This window comes from Protopterus annectens, chromosome 3.part0 (assembly GCF_019279795.1).
Source record: "Protopterus annectens isolate FY-2018-M chromosome 3.part0, PAN1.0, whole genome shotgun sequence".
Lineage (NCBI taxonomy): Eukaryota > Metazoa > Chordata > Ceratodontiformes > Protopteridae > Protopterus > Protopterus annectens.
In genome coordinates, this window is record NC_056731.1 from 1,747,749,225 (window position 1) to 1,747,770,062 (window position 20,838).

Here is a 20,838-nt window from a genome sequence, read left to right on the forward strand (position 1 = left end):
ACAATCTTTTTGTTTGTTATTCTAACTTGGTTGTACTTCCTGATGCATGCCTGCCAGGGTAGTACTGTAACTTTTTCCTACATCATAGTTGAGATAGATATATCATTAAGTGTTAACCAGAGGTATAACAAATAGTTGTAAAGTATGAACACTACAGCTGTGCTAAGTATACAGTGTCAAAGTGTCTGAACAGTGAATGAAACGCTCATGAAGCCAAGGTGAAAGCTGAATTGCTAGCAGTGAAGATATCCAGTGTGTAAAAATACAAGATATCTAGAAAGTTAAGGTCTCACCTGCCTGAGCAGGTGGTAGCACAGGTGGATGTAAAAGATTTCATGACACCTATCAAAAATGATAGGGGGAGTTCCCCACTGCCTTGGCCAAAGTTCCCCTAGTCAGTATGAATACCACCTCAGCTCTCCTGAAAAGAAGATACTGGCCTAGTGAGACTAGCCCAGTTAACCAAGTATAAATATACACATGTGTGTGTGTGTGTGTGTGTGTGTGTGTGTGTGTGTGTGTGTGTGTGTGTGTGTGTGTGTGTGTATGTGTGTAGTTATATATATATATATGTGTGTGTGTGTGTGTGTGTGTGTGTGTGTGTGTGTGTGTGTGTGTGTGTGTGTGTGTGTGTGTGTGTGTGTGTGTGTGTGTGTTTATTTATAAATATATATATATGTGTGTGTGTGTGTGTGTGTGTGTGTGTGTGTGTGTGTGTGTGTGTGTGTGTGTGTGTGTGTTTATTTATAAATATATATATATGTGTGTGTGCGTGTGTGTGTGTGTTTATTTATATATGTATATATATATATATATATATATATATATATATATATATATATACATGTGTGTGTGTGTGTGTGTGTATGTGTGTAATTTTGTTACATTTCTAATAGTAAACTAAATTAGTTTTCTTTAATCATCCCTACCTATCCACATGTAATAAGAAAAGTAAGTTAGTCTGACAGTTAAGGGCAGCAATTTAAGGCTGCAAACTGCTAGCAGACTATACCCTGTAGTCCTGGGTTTGACCAAAGCAAATCTTTTAATCAGACAGTACTGTTGCCACACAACCCAGTTAGCATTAACAAACCATAAACATCAGCAGGAGCATTTGGGTCAGAGCAGTAATTTATCCACACTTTACTTCTCAAACAGATTGGATAAGCAGATGATTAATAGCTTTAATAAAACATGTTGCGAAGTGAATTCTTCAGCTGCATTTTACATTAGTGGATTTATTCATTAAATTGAAACTGTATGTTTCTTGAATGAATCCTGCTGACTTTCATGTTGCTAGACATCTCACACAAATACATATATAAATTGTCTTACTCTACATTCTAGATGCCTATTAATATTACACAATTTGCAACTGCCAGACGCCTAAAGCTAGTTAACTTGGCTGTGGCAACCCAGAATAACATCAAGACTGTGCCAGACATACTCTACTATTAGATGGTATTCTCCCAGATGCAACTGCATTATATTTATCCTTGATTTTTACTACTTGTACAGTGAATGCCATGACCTTGGCAAGGGTCTGAAATTAGTCTACTGAAATCTGTAGGCTGCTCTGGTTAACTAGTTATAAATAAAACAATCAAACAAGCAAATAAACAAACAGGTCTGCAATATTATTCATCTTAGAAGTCAAATAAGGTCTGCAGTGCTGTACTTTTCAAAGCAGATTTAGTAATGACTGTAGAAGACCATTTTTAAAGCCCAATAAAAACATCTTTAGAATGCTTATCTACTAAAGGATGTATACTGCAACTCCTGCTCTAGGCTTTTTTTGCACTGTTTGATGACATGATCAAAATTCAGGGCTTATGCCTGGCTCTACGAAATAGAAAGATTAAGTTATAATTAAGACCCAGGTGACATGAAGCCAAAACTGCCTTACTGGAATTTCACGCATCAATAATATGAGTCTTGAAACTATGAAAAGCTAAGTGTAATTACTGAGAATCAACTGCAAAAGGCACTGCTACACAGTAACAATGTCCCCTGTATCCTTCAATATAAAAAAGTGTATGCCCACTGCTTATATATACTAATCCCAAGGTCTCTGTACCTCAGAGAAAAGAGAATTCTCACAGCTGCATCAGGACTGGACTTAGACACACATGCTCACATCAGCCAACTGGGGCAGGACTTGGAATAATAAGAACACTGTCTCCTTTGCCTCTCTTTTAGAATGATACAGTCATCAGAGAGGGACAGTGCTGAGTATTTGTCTGGGAATAATTAGGGTCCACCCTGAAACACAGACAGCTCCAGAATGAGGCCAGATTCTTGGAGACTCATATGTAACAAGGCATGTTGGCAGGGAAACATGGAAACCTCACTGATGCCCCGTCTGGCTAGTTCTCAGCATGGGACAGATAGGGCCCTTTGTATTGAGAAATGAATGGTCTCAACACCAGTTGGGGGCGGCTGATGAGTTATAGGCAGAGAGGGAAAAAGCATGTAAGAAAAAAATTGGGGGTTGTGCCTGTACGGGCAGTCTAAACTAGAGAGGTCAAGCTTCATCCACCAGTAGGATAACCATCAAATTGAATGTTTATATGGAAAAAAAATTGCTTTTTATGCTAGAGCCATTACTGAGTGCACATAAAACTTTCTGATTTTTTCAGAACCATAACTTAAGATAATTATTTCCTTTTTATAGGTTCATAGGTTGATACTAGGCTATCTGCCCTAGGGCATTTACAAGCTTAGCCAGAGTGTGTTTGGCTTTCGCCACCCTTCTTAGATTAGTTGACTGTGCCTCTGTATAGTAGGTCACAGAAGATAGCCCATTTAAGGTTAGTTTACTGTGCCTCTGTCTAGCAGTGACACAGAAGAGATCCCAGGGGTAAATTTACGATCTCCCATTCAAACGTCAAGATAATAATTATGTGGCCAACAATCTGGTCTTAAGAGTTTTTATTTGATTGTTGAAGATTAGTGCTGTAACTGTAGATAAAGATGAAATTTATCCCATCTGCCCGTGTCTTGTTTTATTTTACTTCATCTTTTCAGTAACATTTATTTCCTTATGCTGGTTTCCCCACTTATGATCTGCTTTCATTCTTGAACCATTTCTGCAAACATATAACTTCTTGCATCTACTATGTATTCTTTGAAGTAATTAATGCACCTTATAGCAAGTTATTTTTCCCTTAGCGGTTTGTTTATGCCTTTTTTGATGTTTGTAGGATTAGGCTAAATAAGCTCCCTGTCTTCTAACTCAGGTGTAGTTCGGTCAGTCCTCTGGGGCCCAGCACATTAAAGTTTTTGTGAACCAATATGTATTTGCATGTAGCTGGTCAAAAATGAGAAAAATATTTCTGCATTCAGTTTTTGTATTTTGCATTCATATTATTAAACTGTTGTTAGAGGCAGGATTAATTCTCTGCCTTATGCTTATTTCTTGCCTGAATAAGATAATTTTGGTGAAATACAGGTAGGCAAAGACCCCATGAAAAAAATGTTATTAAGGTGGAATAGTGAGTTTCGGAATTTGCTGCTTTTTAAGCAGTTACAGTTTGATTTTAAGTGTCAGAATTCACAATATCAGGTCTTGCATTTCTGAAAGGAAGCCTGGCATTTTATACATACATGTCTCTATATACCTATCTATCTATATCTATCTATCTATCTATCTATCTATCTATCTATCTATCTATCTATCTATCTATCTATATCTATCTGTGTGTGTGTGTTTGTGTGTGTATTTATATATTTTATTTTTATTGATTAATTTTTCATTATTATTTTTGGGAATTGCAGAGAGAGATGTTTAATTGGATTGTGAGAGATAATTAATTTCAAACATTTGGTGGTAGCTGGGCAAAAATCTATTTTGCTTTATTTGTTATTTTTTTATTTTGTGTCTGTTAATTTGAAACAACTAATTGCTCGGTCTTGTGTTAACTCAAGCACAGCTTTTCAAATAGAGTTTCAAGCAAGGTAGAATATGTTAAGCAGAGGTCTTTTCTGAGAAGTCTTGCAGGATGCGAAGAACAAAAATAGTTCCTGAAGTGGCTGCAAACAACAACTACCTCTTCTGTAATTGGCCTGATCAGCTATAGACAGAGATGCAGGGACTTTGTTCGAACTACTGATCGGGCTTTGGAATATGAGATGTGCTTAGCAGTAATGCTTTCTGACTTTGGCAACAACACACTGATCAAGAGTAATACATTTTATAATAATTCCTAGTTTGTAATCAAATGTATATTTCCACCTAATTTGATAATACCGCATTTAGTAACATTAGGATTGAGGCTGTTGTTAGTCGATGAGTTACTTATTTTGTTGAAACCATCATGAAATATATTTGCATCTTAATGTAATATTTTTCTCCAATTTTCCATTGTCGCCATAGTTTCTTTATTTCATGCATTCTTTCCTTTATACCTGTTTATCAATTTCAGTATTACACAGAGTGGAGTTTATGCCAGGTGAGTCATACTGGAAAACCAAGTAGTATAAGGCAGCAACATTAACTCTTGTGTAACTATACTGTTCTTTCTATAATTCTTTACCTGAATTATATCCAAAAAAGCTCAAATATGGCCAGTCCAATCAATTAACATTGATGTATTCTAGTGGACAACAAAGTAGACTAACTGTTCGTTTCCTCAGCTAATGGACTATGAGTTGAACTGCATTACTATTAAGGTTGAACACAGATAGTTTATTTATAATGCCCATATTGGGGAATAGTGTCAAATGATTTTGCAAGATCAATGTATACAACATGTACATTGCCAATGCCATTTATTCAAAAATGCTACTAAATTAAGAAAATTCTGCTCTTTTAACAAAACCACATTATTATCGGTCTGCATTGTGAATTGCACAAGAAGCAGCACACCTGCCTTTGGTACTGGAAGACATAAGGCTGTGGGATCTATTCCCACTCCAGTGACTGGACTGCTGAAATTGTAGTGCAGCATTAGTAGAATGCGATACTACTAAGTGTGTCATCCTTCCAATGAGATTTTAAACTGAGGTCCCACCTGCTTAAGTTGGTGGTTGCTTAGGCGGATGTAAAAGATCTCACAGCACATATCAAAAATAGTATGGGTCTTTTATTTATACAAAAATATTTACAGAATATTTACAAATTTACTAATATATAATTTTCCATTACTTTCTTTTAGTGTTATACATTCACATTTTATTATATCAACTTTTTATCCTTATCAGAACCACACTAATTTTCCAAAAAACATCTTCTGTTTTTACTCAATTTTGCTGCCAAAATCAGTTTTCTATTAAGCATCGTTTAATTTATTTATCCTTTCATTCCATATAACCCATACAACATAAAAATGTTATCTACTCTTGTAACATATTCTTTACTTCTATTCTTTTAATACCAGTATTTAATAATAGCCATATTTATCTTATCTACTTCTTTCATATCTTTAAAGAAGTTTTCGTTTATCTGCACTTTTTTTAAAAAAAAAAATATACAGTATTACACAGTATTTAATTTGATTTAAACTGTGTATGAAGGAGTGTTGAAGGAATTTTTAACTGAAGTTATTCTGCTCTTCAGTTATTCTCACCCACCCGCCCTGATTTTGTTTTGGTGTTAATCTTAGTGGCATTGAAACTGCCCGCCCCTCAGCCTGCCTCTGGGCCCATCTCATTTGCTCACTCAACTGAGTGCAGTGAGATCATATTCTGATTTCAGGCACTCCTACTGTGTACAAAGAGAGCATCTGGGAAATAGAAAAAAAAAAAAAAATTAAGCTTATTTCCTGCCTTTCTTGTTAAGTGGTACAGACTATTTGTAGGCTTCTGAGCCCCCAAGCCCTTCTGTGTTTGAGGGAAGCCTTCTAGCTTGTTTTTTTCTTATAACTAGCCAGTTTTCTAGTTTCAGCACTCAAATCTGTTTCTTTGATCTCAGCACTTGTTCAGAAAAAAAAAAAAAAAAAAAAATTTCATCTGCTTTTACTGTACTTGTGTTTTTACCTACTTCTTTTTACTTTTGCATCATCTTAAAATACTCAATTGTATTTATTACTGCTTGGTGTAACTCATTCTAAGCCTTTTGGTTTAAACACTTGGGCTTCGGACCAGTTAGTTGTTTTGCACTGAGAGGGTTTGTGGTCTGCACTGTTGTGGCAGAACAGGTAGCTTACATCCTTCTAGGTTGAGAACTGCTGATTGAGGGCTCAGTGTCTGTTATTCTAAAAGTGTATTAATTCTGGTTTAAGCACTTGGGCTTTCAAGCCAGTTATTTTACATTAAGAGGGTTCGTGGTCTGCACTCTTGTGGGAGGAGAGGCTGGACTCTGCCCTTCTGAGCTGGGAATTTCTGGTTAAAGGCTTATAGTGCATGCATATCTGAACTGTTTCTTACTGAAGTTGGTGCCTTGTTTGCTGTGGCATAGACTGGATTCGGGCCTGCTGGATCTAGCTTTGTTTGTGTAACTTGAGCACTAATCCAGACATTCTCTAAAGTATTCAATGGTATTTATTACTGCCTGGTTGTAACTTGATTAAAGTGTAGCTATCATTCAAGTCTTTTGGATTAAGCACTTGGGCTTCAGACCAGTTGTTTTACATTAGGAAGGTTTGTGGCAAGCACTGTGGTGGCAGGACAGGTAGCTTTCATCCTTCTAAGTTGGGAACTGCTGATTGAGAGCCCAGTGTCCAAGTGTATTAGTTCTGGTTTAGGCACTTGGGCTTCAGGCCAGTTATTTTACATTAAGAAGGTTCATGGTCTGCACTCTTGTGGGAGAAGAGGCTGGACTCTGCCCTTCTGAGCTGGGAATTTCTGGTTAAAGGCTTATAGTGCCTGAATATTTGAACTGTATCTTACTGAAATTGGTTCACCTTGCCTGCTGAATCTAGCTTTGTTTATATGCTTGTTGTTTGTTTGCTTGTTATTTCCCTGGAAGCTAATTCCACCTAATACGCAACTTCTCAGCGCTTCTGTGGATCACTAGTGATATCTGCATTGCTTACTGTACTTATTTCCTTGTTTCACTTGAAAGAAAGTTACTGTTTGTCGTTTTTGCATTTAGTTACTTGTAACACATTGCACTCAAGTTACCTGGCACTTGCTCACTAAAGCAATTATATAAGTCAGCACTAAAAATTAAAAGCACTACACCCTCACTCCCCACTGGCCCTTGTTTTCAATTAAGGATTTCCCAATATTATTCTAGCATGTCCAAAGGTCAGTTGTCAATCTCCTCTCCGGTCCAGCTGGTGAATCTGGGAATCTTGAGGCAATGTTATAACTGCCTCATGTACACAGACAACCCTCTCCTCCTCCCACATAACACAAATACTTGCGAGAGATGCAGCTATTTAGCCAAACTGGAGGCTGAGCTCTCTCAACTCAGGACTGGCAAGACCAGACAGGAGGAGAAGGCAACTACACACACCACAAAACCAGCCTCACATAATGCTACCACTCCACTGAATCAAACACATAAACACACAAAGACATACTCGGAGGCTCTGAGTAAAATTTACCTAAACAGCAGAGGCCTCCAAAGCAGACACCCAAACAACTGCTACCTCAAGACACCCCACAAGCAACACATAAACCACAAAAGCAGTGTGCAAAGCAGTCACAGCCCTTAAGGCCAAATACAACACCAAACATACTTGTCATAGGTGACTCCATAGTCAGACACACTGACGTCCCACTCACCAGGCTGAACAAGGAGAGGGTCACAGTAAGCTGCCTATCGGGCGCTAGAATCCGCCACATAACACAAGCACTCGGGTCACTCCACGGCAAGTACAAATATGACACAGTCATTGTCCATGCTGGTGTGAACGACCTGAGACGCACCTCCCTGGACTACATGAAAAGAGACATAGAGGAGCTCTCTGATTATGTAGCCCAGGCAGGTATGACCCTAACCCTGAGCAGTATCCTTCCTTCACCAAGAATGATGCCACAATATAGAGACAAGATGATCAGCTTTAACAATTGGCTTAATGTCTGGTGTCATTCAAAGGGGATCCAGTGTCTGTCTGCCTGGGATGACATGCTTGACAAGCCACGCTGCTTCAAGGCATGGCTTGCACCTGTCACCCTGGGATTCCGGATATTGGTTAAGGCTCTTGCCACCCCCATAGTGCCTTTTTAGGCAAGGCTCAAATTCTAAACCTACCACCCTAGAAAACAAAAATGGGAAGAAACTGAGGGTAATGCTGCTCAATGCCAGAAGTCTAAATCTCAAAATGCACGCACTCGAGGCCCTTCTCAGTATGGAGAACATCGATGTCTGTGCTGTAACTGAAACCTGGTTCAAGGCTCCCGAGAGCACCCGGCACTATTAGGTTTTACCTCATATCATGCGTTCCGGCCCCAAAACCCGGACCACACCACAAAAGGAGGGTGTATCCATATTCATAAAGGATACCCACACCTCCAGGTTGATGGCAACGCAAGTTTCGGAAACCATCCAGGTGCAACTAACCATAGGCAAAACTGCTCTACAAATTGTAGCATGCTACAGGCCACCCTCTCAAACTCAGGAACCCCACACAGCCTTCCTGAAGACACTGGAGGGTATAAATGTATCTCCAAACACCATCATATTGGGTGACTTCAACTACCCGAATATAGACTGGGAACATTACTCAAGCCCTAACTTTCTAGCCCAACGGTTCCTGGAGTTCATAAATTCAAATGCCATGGAACAGCTAGTCACTGTTCCCACGAGAGGAGAAAATATACTAGATCTCATTGTCACAAACATGGGGACAAAATGCTCCACACCGAAGTATATCCCTCATTGGTGAGATCTGATCATAAACTAATCTCACTGGAAATCCACATCCCGCCCCACCCCAAACAAAAAGACCATAGTGAAGAACTTCTCTAAAGCAAACTTCACACTACTCAAGACTGGTGTGGTATCCTTCAAGGCCCCTGAGCCAGAGGAAACCACAACCCGAGCTGCGGAAGCCCTTACAAATGCCTTCTATGAACACCTCCAGGACTGCATGGATCAGGCAATCCCAAATAAAACCAAGACTCTTTCCACAAAGGGCAAACGTCCAGTCTGGTGGACCCCAGCCATTAACAAACTTTACAATAAGAGGAGAAAGCTATTACATGATAGAACAAAATCCATAAAAGGGAAGTCACCCCTGATCATTATTAGTAAAAAATACGAGCACTCATAAAATCAACTAAGGCCAATTTTGAGAGAAAAATTGCCATGGATTCAAAGGACAATCATAAGGCCTTTTTCAGCTATGTTAGGAACCTGGGTGGAAACTCCCAGATATGCTCAGAATTAGTCCAAAATGATACAAAAATCACTGAACCCACAGACATTGCCAACATACTGGCAGACAGGTTCAGTGCAAACTTCACCCCTTTCCCCTAAAGGAGAGATAACTATCCCAGCCGAGTGTAGCCTCCCGGACATATCAAATGCGCAGGTGAAAGCTGCTCTCTCTAAAGCTAAAAACACAGCATCAATGGGACGGGTGGTGTCCCCGGCTGTGTGCTACACGAGCTAAATGAGGAATTAAACCCGCACATAAGGCAGCTGTTTAATCTCAGCCTTACCACAGGATACGTGCCCAAGGAGTGGCGACGGCAACTGTGGTCCCACTCCACAAAGGCGGCGCCTCTACGGACCCTGGTAATTACCGCCCCATAAGCTTAACAAGTCTAGTCTGCAAAGCTATGGAGAGGATCATAATGGAGCTCATAAACAAAGATATAGGGGACTTGCAGACATTGGACCCGACCCAGTTTGGCTTTGTCAAGGGAAGATCATGCCTTTTGAACTTGGTCGACTTCTTTGAAACAGTCACCAAGGCCATTGATGAGGGAAAGGCAGTCCATACAGCCTACCTTGACCTTGCAAAGGCTTTCGACACAATACCCGAGAAAAACTTACCAGCTTAAATGTAAACCCATATGTCACAAGATGGGTTGCAAACTGGCTTAAGGACAGAACCCACAGGGTTAGAGTTGCTGGCGCTGTGTCAGACTCCAAGCCGGTCACAAGTGGTGTCCCACAGGGCTCGGTCCTTGGCCCCCTAATGTTTGGCATCTACTTCTCAGAAGTACAGGCCAACATGGGAGGACTTTGGCTGACAAAGTTTGCAGACGACTGCAAACTGGGCGCCATAGTGGAAAGTGCATCGGACACGGATATCCTTCAGAAGGGACTCACGGAAACAGATAGCTGGTGCCAGAGCCATGGCCTGAAGTTAAACGCCAAAAAATGTATAGTCATACCCTTCGGGAAAAACAAGGTAACCCCAAGCTACCATATAGGTGGCAATCCACTAAGCACAGAAGAGGTTATCAGGGACCTGGGGACCCAGGTTGACAGTGGCCTTTCTTTTGACACTCACATTGCTAAAGTGGTTAGAAAGACCTTCTACATTGCCCACCTGATCATGAAGGGATTCACATCCAGATCTAGTGAGGTCATTGTTCCCCTGTACTCTTCACTTATCAGACCAATGATCGAGTACAATGCCCCATTTGGGATGTATCTCACCCGACATCTGCAGCAATTGGAGAGACCCCAAAAGTTCCTCACCAAAAGGATAAAGGGACTCCAAAATCTGTCATATGCTGCCAGATTGAAGAAACTCCAGCTCTATTCAGTCGCATACCATCTGCTCAGAGGTGACATGTGCCTGACATACAAGGCCATGTCCAACCCGGAATTAATGGACATGCTCCACCTCAAAAAATCCAAATCCACCAAAACCACTAGAGCAAGTGACTTAAACCTTAGCACGGATATAAATAGGACGTGCTGGAGGGATAGATTTATCACTCAGAGACTCCCTATGCTGTGGAATAAAATCCCGGTCCATGTGAGGCAGAGCACCTCGCTGACTCTGTTCAAGAGAAATCTAGACCTGTGGATGGGAGATCGTAGGTTTACCCCGGGAATCATATCTGTGTCACTGCTGGACAGAGGCACAACAAACTAATGGGCACAGTATTTTTTCATATAAGGGGTTGGGTAAGCCACAAAAATTTGGGCTAGGCTTATAAATGCCTTAGGGCAGATAGCCTAGTATAAACCTATGAACCTATGAACCTATAACTTTTCCCATAATTTCACTACTCGTTTATATTTCAAAAATGCACATGTTTAGCATCTTCCTCTTCCCCACAATGTAAGCATACTCTTTCACTTTTCTTTTCATATGGCATGCTTCCTTTCACTGGTAATTTATTTGTTACTATTCTCCACAAAAAAACTTTGACATTCTACTTTCTCATTGCACCATTTATTTCTTATTTTTATAGTTTTAATTTTCCCTTCTGGTAGATTTTCCCATGATTTAATATAAATATATTGTATCACTGCATTCTTATACCATACTTTTCTCTCCTTTTCTATTTCATCAATTTTTGTTTCCCACATTAATATTTTCCTGATAACATTCCATCTCTTTATTTATACATTCTTTTCCTGTTTTGCTTCTTTTTATCATACCCCTAAATTTATCATGCTTATGTTTAGACATTTTTACAAGTAATCTTTCATATTTTTCATTTATCCATTTTAGCATTGTATATTAATTTAGTGAAGCAGCAAATAACACTGGGTTAATTAACCATAAATCCCCTTCTTTATTTAACTACAAAACTGTTTTTACTGGATTCAATCTAGAACCCCATATGAATTAACCAATTTTCTGCAATAATTATTGTTTAAATATTGTTGGCAACATAAATTAACTTGCTAAATAGGCTATTTTTCCCATTAATAATGAATTTATCAAATAAACCCTTTTCCCAAATGATAACCTATATGTTTTCCAGAAAAACAAATTTCTTTTACTTCTTCTATTATTTTTCCTATTCAGTTCTACTTATGTTCTTATTCCCAAACTTTATCTCTAACACAGAGATTTAATTCATTGTAAAATGTATTCCCCTATCTTAACCACATTGCATAATCCTTTACTTTCCTCTTTATTTAAAGTTATCCCTATTGTTTCTAAGAACTCATTTAGACAAGATATTATTTCTTTTATCCAAGTCTTGTTTTTGCAATTACTATAATATCATCTGAATATGTTAACAAAGCTGGAATTCTTAACCCTTTAGGCATTATGTGCTCAGCCTCCTTCATTCCTTTTATAATTTATTTCACATGCAATCGCATTCATAACTAAAGCAAAAACTATGCAGCTCATTGGATATTCCTGTCTTATATCCTTCCACATAATTACCTCTTTACTTAACTAATAATTTACTAGACATATTACTTAATTATTGCTATTTTTTCTTTCATTTTCACCCTTAAAGTTATGTGTCCTATTGTATCAAATGCCTTATTAAGATCCCTTATCATAAGTTTAGCTTATTTTCTTCTATTTATAATATCATTCACAATCTTTCTCACTATAATTAATAGTTCTTAACATCTTTCCCCCGGTTTACTATCAAAATGTTGAACACTAGTTCAGCGAATGCGGAAAGTCAAACGTTAGTTAGTTGACTTTCCGTGTTGCCAAACTCTAGGAGATCGAGATTACATATCAGCAAATGAAAGTGTACATTTGCTGATATGAACTTGATGTTATGAGTAGAGTCGTGGTACAGTGTGGATTGGGAAATGTATCCCTTTCCTCACTGTAGTGGAATCTCAGAGTTAGAATATTTAGTTTGCAGGGGGTGTGGGGGGGCTTGCACCCCCCCCTCTAAAACCTGAATGACAGCGTAGGTGTTTAATGTCCATTTGCACCTACATTGCCATCACATTCCAATTTTGATATAAATGTCAAAACTGTTGATGTCAGTCAACTGAGTCGACATTTAACTCATTAGTATTCATGCAGGATGACATCATTTTTAGAATATTGACCGTCCGTGTATATGAACATCGATATTTTGATAATGAACCCTTTCCCCATTATGCTATATATGCACTGTTGTCCATAACACTTTCTAGCTTAGTCTCAAATCTCTTTTTATAGTTATTATTCAGTACTATCAGTCTCCATTTTTTTAATTGACTTTGGTCTTCTTTCTTCCCAAAAAATTAAGTATTCTGCTACATAATTCTTTATACATGAAACCTTAATTTAGTCATTCATTCAAAATCTTTAAAAAAATATTCTTTTTTCCATTCCATTAAATTTTTGTACATTCATATCGTATTCCATCTGGTCCTGCAGCCAAATCTATATTCACTTGTCTAGCTCTATATATAAAGAAATGTATTTTTTATATTCTTTGTTTTCTTGCTCTGAAATTTTTTTTACTTCCCATATTATTTTCCATGGGGTCACCGGAAGCCCCGTCATATGCCAATATAGTTATGGCATGGTGGGAAAGCAAGATACTAGGAGAGTTACAACAGGACTTTTGAATACATTATTACATGAGATTTGTGGATGATCTGTTTTTTATCTTAGAAGAAACTGAAAGAGAGGTGGATTTGTTGGTCTCTAGGTTGAATAAAAAACAAAGTTTATTAAGTTGGTAAAGGGGGATGGTGGCCATGTGCTCAATTTTTTGGATGTCAGCTTAACATGGGATAGTGTATCAATACAATTCAATAATGGGATACACAGAAAATAGACTTTTACAAATGGATATTTACATTACAGACGTAACCATCCTTCACATGTTAAGAAAAACATACCCAAGCGACAATACATTCGAGAAAGTCGTATGACCACCAGTGAGGAATGGGTTAGAAGGGAATTTGATTTAATAACCAATTTATTTGTGACTAGAGGGTATGATAAGTATTTGGACAGTTTAAGTAAAGAGATTTTGGCAAAAAGATCTGGATTGTATCCTCCCATTTTAAGGGTACCCTTTTCTTACAATACTCAACTGAAGAAAAAAACTTATGGTAATATTGGAAATTCAGCTACAGTATGTACATTGGACATGACATGTGATAGTAGCTGCATTAAAAACATCATACAATGTAACTGGAAAATTTTGGAAGGAAATGGTGATTTGATGGGAGTAAAAAAAATATTGTTTACCGTAATTCCTTCAACATAAAATGTTTTTTACAGAAGGACAGTAGTAGACCTCCAGTGGGAAGTATACATACTAGTAAAGCACAAGGTGTGTATAAATGTGGACATTGCAGTTTTTGTAAGTACATTTCAGAAGGACTATATATAATGTTGAGTCATATTAATGAAACTTTTAAAGTGCCTGGTTATTCATCTTGTAAAAGTAGAGGGGTGGTTTATATCAGTATATGCAGTGGATGTAATGCTTTTTATGTCTGAATGACAACAAGTACCCTCATGGAACATATTAGGGAACACATGTACAGTATTAGAACAAAGGACTCAAAAAAAACACTTGATTTAAATATTCTTTGGAGTGTAAAAAATGCAAAAACGTTTTATTTTCTATATTAGAAATTGGAAGGTTAGATCAAAGGGGTGGTGACTTCAAAATTTATTTTGAACAAAAAGAAACATTATGGCAGATAAAATTAGAGGCAGATAAATGAATCCATAAAAATTAAATGTTTTTGAAATATACAAAATTGAAGGTAATAAAGTGATTTAAGAGCACTGTGTTTTTAAGGTTTAACTAATTTAATTGTTTTATTGCTTATGTTTAAAGGAGGTACATAAGGAGTGGTTTTAGCACATTATGTGTTTTAGTTTTCTGATGAAGTCTTTTCAGATGAAAGCGGTGAATAAACTGTTGGTACGCTAAAGACTGAAGTGTCGTACTTTCGTACTTCGACCCTTTATTGACCATTGGGAACCTGTATTTTTCTGTGTGTTATTTCGAATCATTACCACATACTTCTGCTTTGCTTTCTCGTCTGACTTTTTCTTTTCTGTTACTCCCCTTGCACCTTCTTTTACTTTTTCTGCATTGGTTTTCCTTTCCACTTCACCATCTTCCTTCAGGATGGACTCTACTTCCTTCTGTGTTTTTATCCACAATATTTCTCCAGGAAACATCTCCTTAATTCCACAGCTCTCTCTGCATTACCATCTCCTTCAATAAATCATCCCACAACTCTCCTGACCATATGGCTGTAATAACACAAGTTTCACTTGTCAATTCCAATTCTTCTTTTTCAGCTTTAGCAAATACATTTTGCTGAAAAATGACTTCTGAGTTGTACACACTCTCATTACTAGTCTCAGCACTGGCATTTGCCTCCATGCTTTCTGCCATCTTTCCCTCATTGCACATTGTTTTCCCAGCCACCATTACACTAGAAATGGTATGTGAGCACTCACTTGCTGGCTCCAAAGCTACAAGTAGGAAAAGTTCCCTGATGTCCTGGTTAGATTTCTCTTGATAGTGTAAGTACCACCTCAGTTCTCCCCTGAAAAGAGGCCACTAGGTTAGTGGGACTGTCCTGTTCAATAAAAGTTAAATAAACAAAAAATGAACTGTTACTGTATGGTCATCAATGTCTTTTAGCCTATATTCAACTACAACCTTCTCCTTAAGTCTATAGAGAATATAAGTGAATCGAATAAGTCTGTAACCATTCCTTGACGAATCCATAAATCATTTGTGATCACCTTTCATAGGCATGATCACAAATGACCAACACCTTTGAATGCAAACCTTTGGAAAAGAAAATGCAAACACACACACACACACACACACACACACACACACACACACACACACACACACACACACACACACGCACACACACACACACACACACACGCACACACACACACACACACACTCACTGCATTTGCAGGGGGATACCCCAACCCTGATGTGGAAGGCTGTGTCCTCACACCCCTCTACACACACACACACACACACACACACACACACACACACACACAGATATATATATATATATATATATATATATATATATATATATATATATATACTGACAGAGGAAAGAGAAGATCCCTGGTACACTAGCAATTTGTCTTTTGTGTGACAAAAAAAATCCTGTCACATGCTAGTGAATTCACAAATAAAATATGACCAATAGTGCTTCACAGATTATCCTGGCTCCCATTTTGTAACTCTTAGGGCTTAACATAGCACCTCTGTTATACATGAGGGCATCTATAACCTGAGTCTACACTTCCAGAACACATCTGGTTATATGAATTTTATTAACCTGACTATATAAGATGTTCAATTGATTTTTTTTTTTTTGTTATGCAGAAAACTGATGGAAATAGTGTAGGTTCCAGAGAAGCTAAAATGTTAAAAGACTTTTCCTTCTGGTAGATATAATTTCATCTAGAATATGTGGAGACGTCCACCCTTAGTAAACAGGAGTTATAATCATACCCTATGATTTTTTTTTTAACTTAATGCAAAATTTGTCTTTCAGAACATCTACACATAACTGAGGGAAAAATAATGATGTCATTTTGTCAGAAGTCTATTGCATTCACTTTTTTCTTTAGCTTTATGATTTAACTAAAGAACATTTTGCAATTGCCTTTTGTTTTACAAAGTAGTAAATTCACATTATCTGATCGGGCTCATTCTGTGTTTTTTTAAGCAGTACTTGTTTACTGGCAGGATTGTTTCAAAAAGTGGTGTCATTTTTTTGTTTTATATTGTATTGATTTTATACTTCAGCTACAGTGATTCCTTAGATGATAACAGTAATGACCCAGTAGTATGTGCACTTATTGTGGTGTTTAATAATATCAGCAACTTGTTTTATAAGCACCCTAATATGTAATAGTAAGTCATTAAGCATTGATTCCCAGGCTGTGTTAGCAAGAGCCACTTTTATTTTTGTTTTAGTTACCTTTACAATACTATACAAAGGATGAGATAATTCTCAAAGTTGGAGTACCAGTTTTTATTTTAAATATGATGATATTCTCATCTGTGTTTGTAATGAAGGAAGAACTGTGGAGAGATAAATTTAGTACAACATTCATTATACTAGTATCAGACATAACTCCACAGAGCTGACTTTGAAACCACTGAACTTATTTTATTAAGTTAAGTGCTTTCTTCAGGCATTCACCCCAAGACTTCATCAGAATAACATCTCATTAAATACAAAAAATACTCCTATCACATGTCTAAATTATACATCCCCATTAGTTAAAACCTAACACTAAGATTTAAAACCGGGCCTCCTATTCCAAGCATATTACTAATTACTAATTAGGACATGCACAATAATCTAGCAACATTTATATAATGTTGTAACGAGTAGTTAACAATTCAATAAATTAACTTAAATATAAATAAAAACATTGTAACCAAAATCATGGTGAATGCAGTAAATACAAATTTACATTAGTGCAATGAATACATGTTTATTCTATGTAACTACAAATGAAAATCGGACTTAAGTTTTAAATAACTTGAAATGGATAATGTGTCATTTAATCCATAATTGTTGGTAGCATTGCATCTCAGTTGCCAGAGTAATTCCTTGTATTCAACAAGTCCACCCGTGGTCCCTTCAAGACATACTTGTTCCAAAACAGAAAATTTAAAAGTATGCTGTGGATACTCTATGATATGCCTAGCCAGGGCATTTTTTATGTTGGCCCTCCTGATATCATATGAGTGCTGATAAATACGCTTGTATAACATATTGATAGTTTTGCCAATATAAAATTGTCCACACACTTGACAAATTGCAATATAAACAAGACATTTGGTCTGGCAATTATATTTCCTAGCCAAAAAAACTTTTCCATATCCCCTGATGTATATCATATTAATTTCTAATACTAAGGGACACTGTGCACACCTTCCAGATTTACGCATATACCCTTCTTTCTTGCCAGGGTAGTTACCTTCCAATAAATTTTTGAAACACCTATCTCTCCTGTATACTATACAGGGTTTGTCCCCTAGCCTAGATTTACATTTATTGTCTGTACCAACTACTATCCAATTGTTGTATATAGCTTCCTTAATAGTGTAGAATAATGTGTTAAAAGTAAGAACCATAGCATCAGCGTAAGGACTACTAATACTAACCTGGTTTTCAGTCACCAAGGTTACTGTGCCCCCTATCAATCTATCAGGTAAGAAACCAAAAGGAGGATAAAATTACCACTATACCTTTTTCTTATAACCTCTTCAAAAATGGGTTCCATAAATGTCTTAGGGTATCCCCTCCTAATAAACATATTGTCCTCAAATTCTTAACTTCTTATAAGAAAACCACATTATCAGATATCATCCTTGATAATCTCACACCCTGTCCTTTCACCAGAGACTTCTTCTGATGTACAGGATGACAACTGTCATAGTGCAAAATTGTTTTAGAATAAGTAGGTTTCCTAAATAAAGTAGAAGTACATTTTTTTATTTACCATATCCTTATTTAAGGTAATATCCAAGTAATTGATAGTTTCAAAATTAAAGTCCATAGTAAATGTAAGGAACCCAGTACTAGTATTCATAAACTCAAAAAATTGCTGAAGTTGTTCTTCTGCCCCATCCCAGAAAATTAATAAATCATCAAGGAACCTCCCATAAAATTTACAGTATTTAAAAAGTTCATGTTTAAATACTGTATTAATTTCCCACTGGGTCAATACGATATTAGCAACCAGTGGTGCGCATGCCGCCCCCATTGCAACCCCTGTCTTTTGTTTGAATAACTGAGTCTCAAATAATATAAAATTGTTCTGTAAAATTAACTCCATTAGGGTCCTGTACATTAGTAGTCTAGAATGACTTTCAAAAGAAAAAGTACATAGATGTTCATAAAACATATCAATACCTTCATCATGGGGAATAGTTGTTAATAGGTCTTTAATATCCATGGTGACCATTATTAAATTCTCACTAAACATATTGTTGTTAACTTTTTTAAGACAATCCCATGAATCTTTGAGTATATGGGCCTGTTGTCCCAGAAGATGCTTTAAATTATGGTCCATAAATTTGGCTAAGTTAAAGGTTTTGGAGGCTTTCACATCCACAATTAGTCTAAAAGGAGGGTCCTCCATACATTTGTGTATTTTGGGAATGCCAAAAATCGTGGGGATGTGTGGATGTTTTTGTGTTAGGAAGCGATGTTCACTCAAAGACAATTGCTCACTTAACAATAAATCGTTTAGTATAATATCTATATTTCTATAAGAAATGTTTAATTAATTTCTAGATATTTCCTCATAGGCATCAGTAAATAAGTGGGTTTACATTCTATCAATGTAACTACCTTGGTTCATAATTACCAGCCCCCCTCCCTTATCTAGTTTCATAACCCTTATGGAACAACAATTGACTATTTCATGAAATAATTCCATTTCAGTCACAGACAAGTTGTGAAAACCATCTTTCATATAGTTCTGATGTAACCTTCTAATTTGTTCCATACATAAATTTTCAAACACCTGAAGGGTTGGGTGCAGGGGTGGGTTGAATATACTAGTTTTCCTACATTCACATATATTTGTGGAGTTGTCATTGTTGAAAAACATTTTAAAATTCAACTTCTTAACAAATAATTTTAGCTCAAGTAATGCATTATCTACTCTGGGAGCCATAGTGGGTACAAAATTCAACCCTTTCTGGAGGAGATTTGCCCATGCTGGGCTTACACCTGTATCACTATAGTTGTAAATTTTAAAATCACCAGTCTCGTTCAAGATAATACTAAAAGGTTGTCCAGTACTATCTCCTACCACCTGTTCACCATCCCCCTCCCCCTGTATGGCCTGCCTCTGTTGGAATAGTAAGTTTGTTGGTTGCCATTGCCTATCCCTCTGGGTTGTAACAATGTTGCTGCTGGTTCTGGAGGCCCTCTGACCTCCTCAAAGGCATGGCTAAAGGGACCATCTCTTCATTCACATCACTCATATTCTCATCACCAATTACAGCCCCCCCCCATTTGAGTGTCAACCTCATTAACATGTACCCTAGTATTATTATTGTTGACCAAAGGGTATGCTCTCCCTTGTTCATATTCAATCCTATCTTTTTCCAGTTTCTTAGCTTTTTTATTTTTCAAAGTAGCAATAACTTTGTCCACGTTCACCGTTGCAGCTAGTTGCTATTTCACCATTGCTAGTATCAGACATCTTTATCCCAGCTGTATTATGAACAGGTTATTCTAAGTTATACTGATTAATGAAATCTTATAATATTTGTATGTGTTCATTGTTATTATGGTAGTTTTTTCCCACTCTGTGTTTGGATGATGAAATTTCCCATGAAAATTCCATTTCTTTCTATTTTGTTTGTAGTGGGCTACCAAGCTAGTACTACTCACAGAAGAGGTTCTGTCAAACCTCAACATGTCAAATTCATATATGTCTGCTGGGATTTTAAATGTGCGAGTCCTAACTTGTTTGTTAGTGTGACTTTTAAATAGTTTTGGACAGGTACTGAGAAACTTATGCCTCCTTTGTCTCTTCTTCTTCTATAAGGGGTCAAGGGTACTAGCTGCTAGTACAAGGGTCTAAGGAACTACTAAAGGGGCGGTGAATACCTCACAACGTGGCTGGGCTAATATATGCCTTCAGGCAGATAGCCCAGTACCAACCTATGAACCTATGAACCTATAAAAGAAAGTGAAATGGGATGCAACTGGATTTGAGTAGCTTTAAATAAAGTTTCATAGTGTAGACAGCTGTAGTTTCGGAATAAAGAAAAGCTTCCAGAGTTCTCAGATATTTGTATTAACTTTGTGCATTTAACAACACTGAATATATGTCTTTTTTATTTTATTGTCACTTTTTTGAAATGCAACTTCTGGAAGTAGAGAAAAGATATTGTGGGTATTCAAAGCTCTGGAGTCCATAGCTCTACAACAAGAGGTGTTAAATGTTATCCACCAGTTATGTATGTTAATAGCTGATAATACTTAACTATAATAACTGATGCTAAATATCTACATGACACTATTTCCCCTTCATTCTACAACCATCAGCACTACTGTTTTGA

The 20,838-nt window shown here is 37.2% G+C and overlaps 1 protein-coding gene across 4 annotated transcripts in view; it reads left to right on the top strand.

Moving 5' to 3' along the window:
• The window catches only part of PAG1 (phosphoprotein membrane anchor with glycosphingolipid microdomains 1), a 1,294,572-nt gene that overhangs the window by 15,008 nt on the left and 1,258,726 nt on the right, over positions 1–20,838 (top strand). The gene's annotated exons all lie outside the window — the stretch shown is intronic.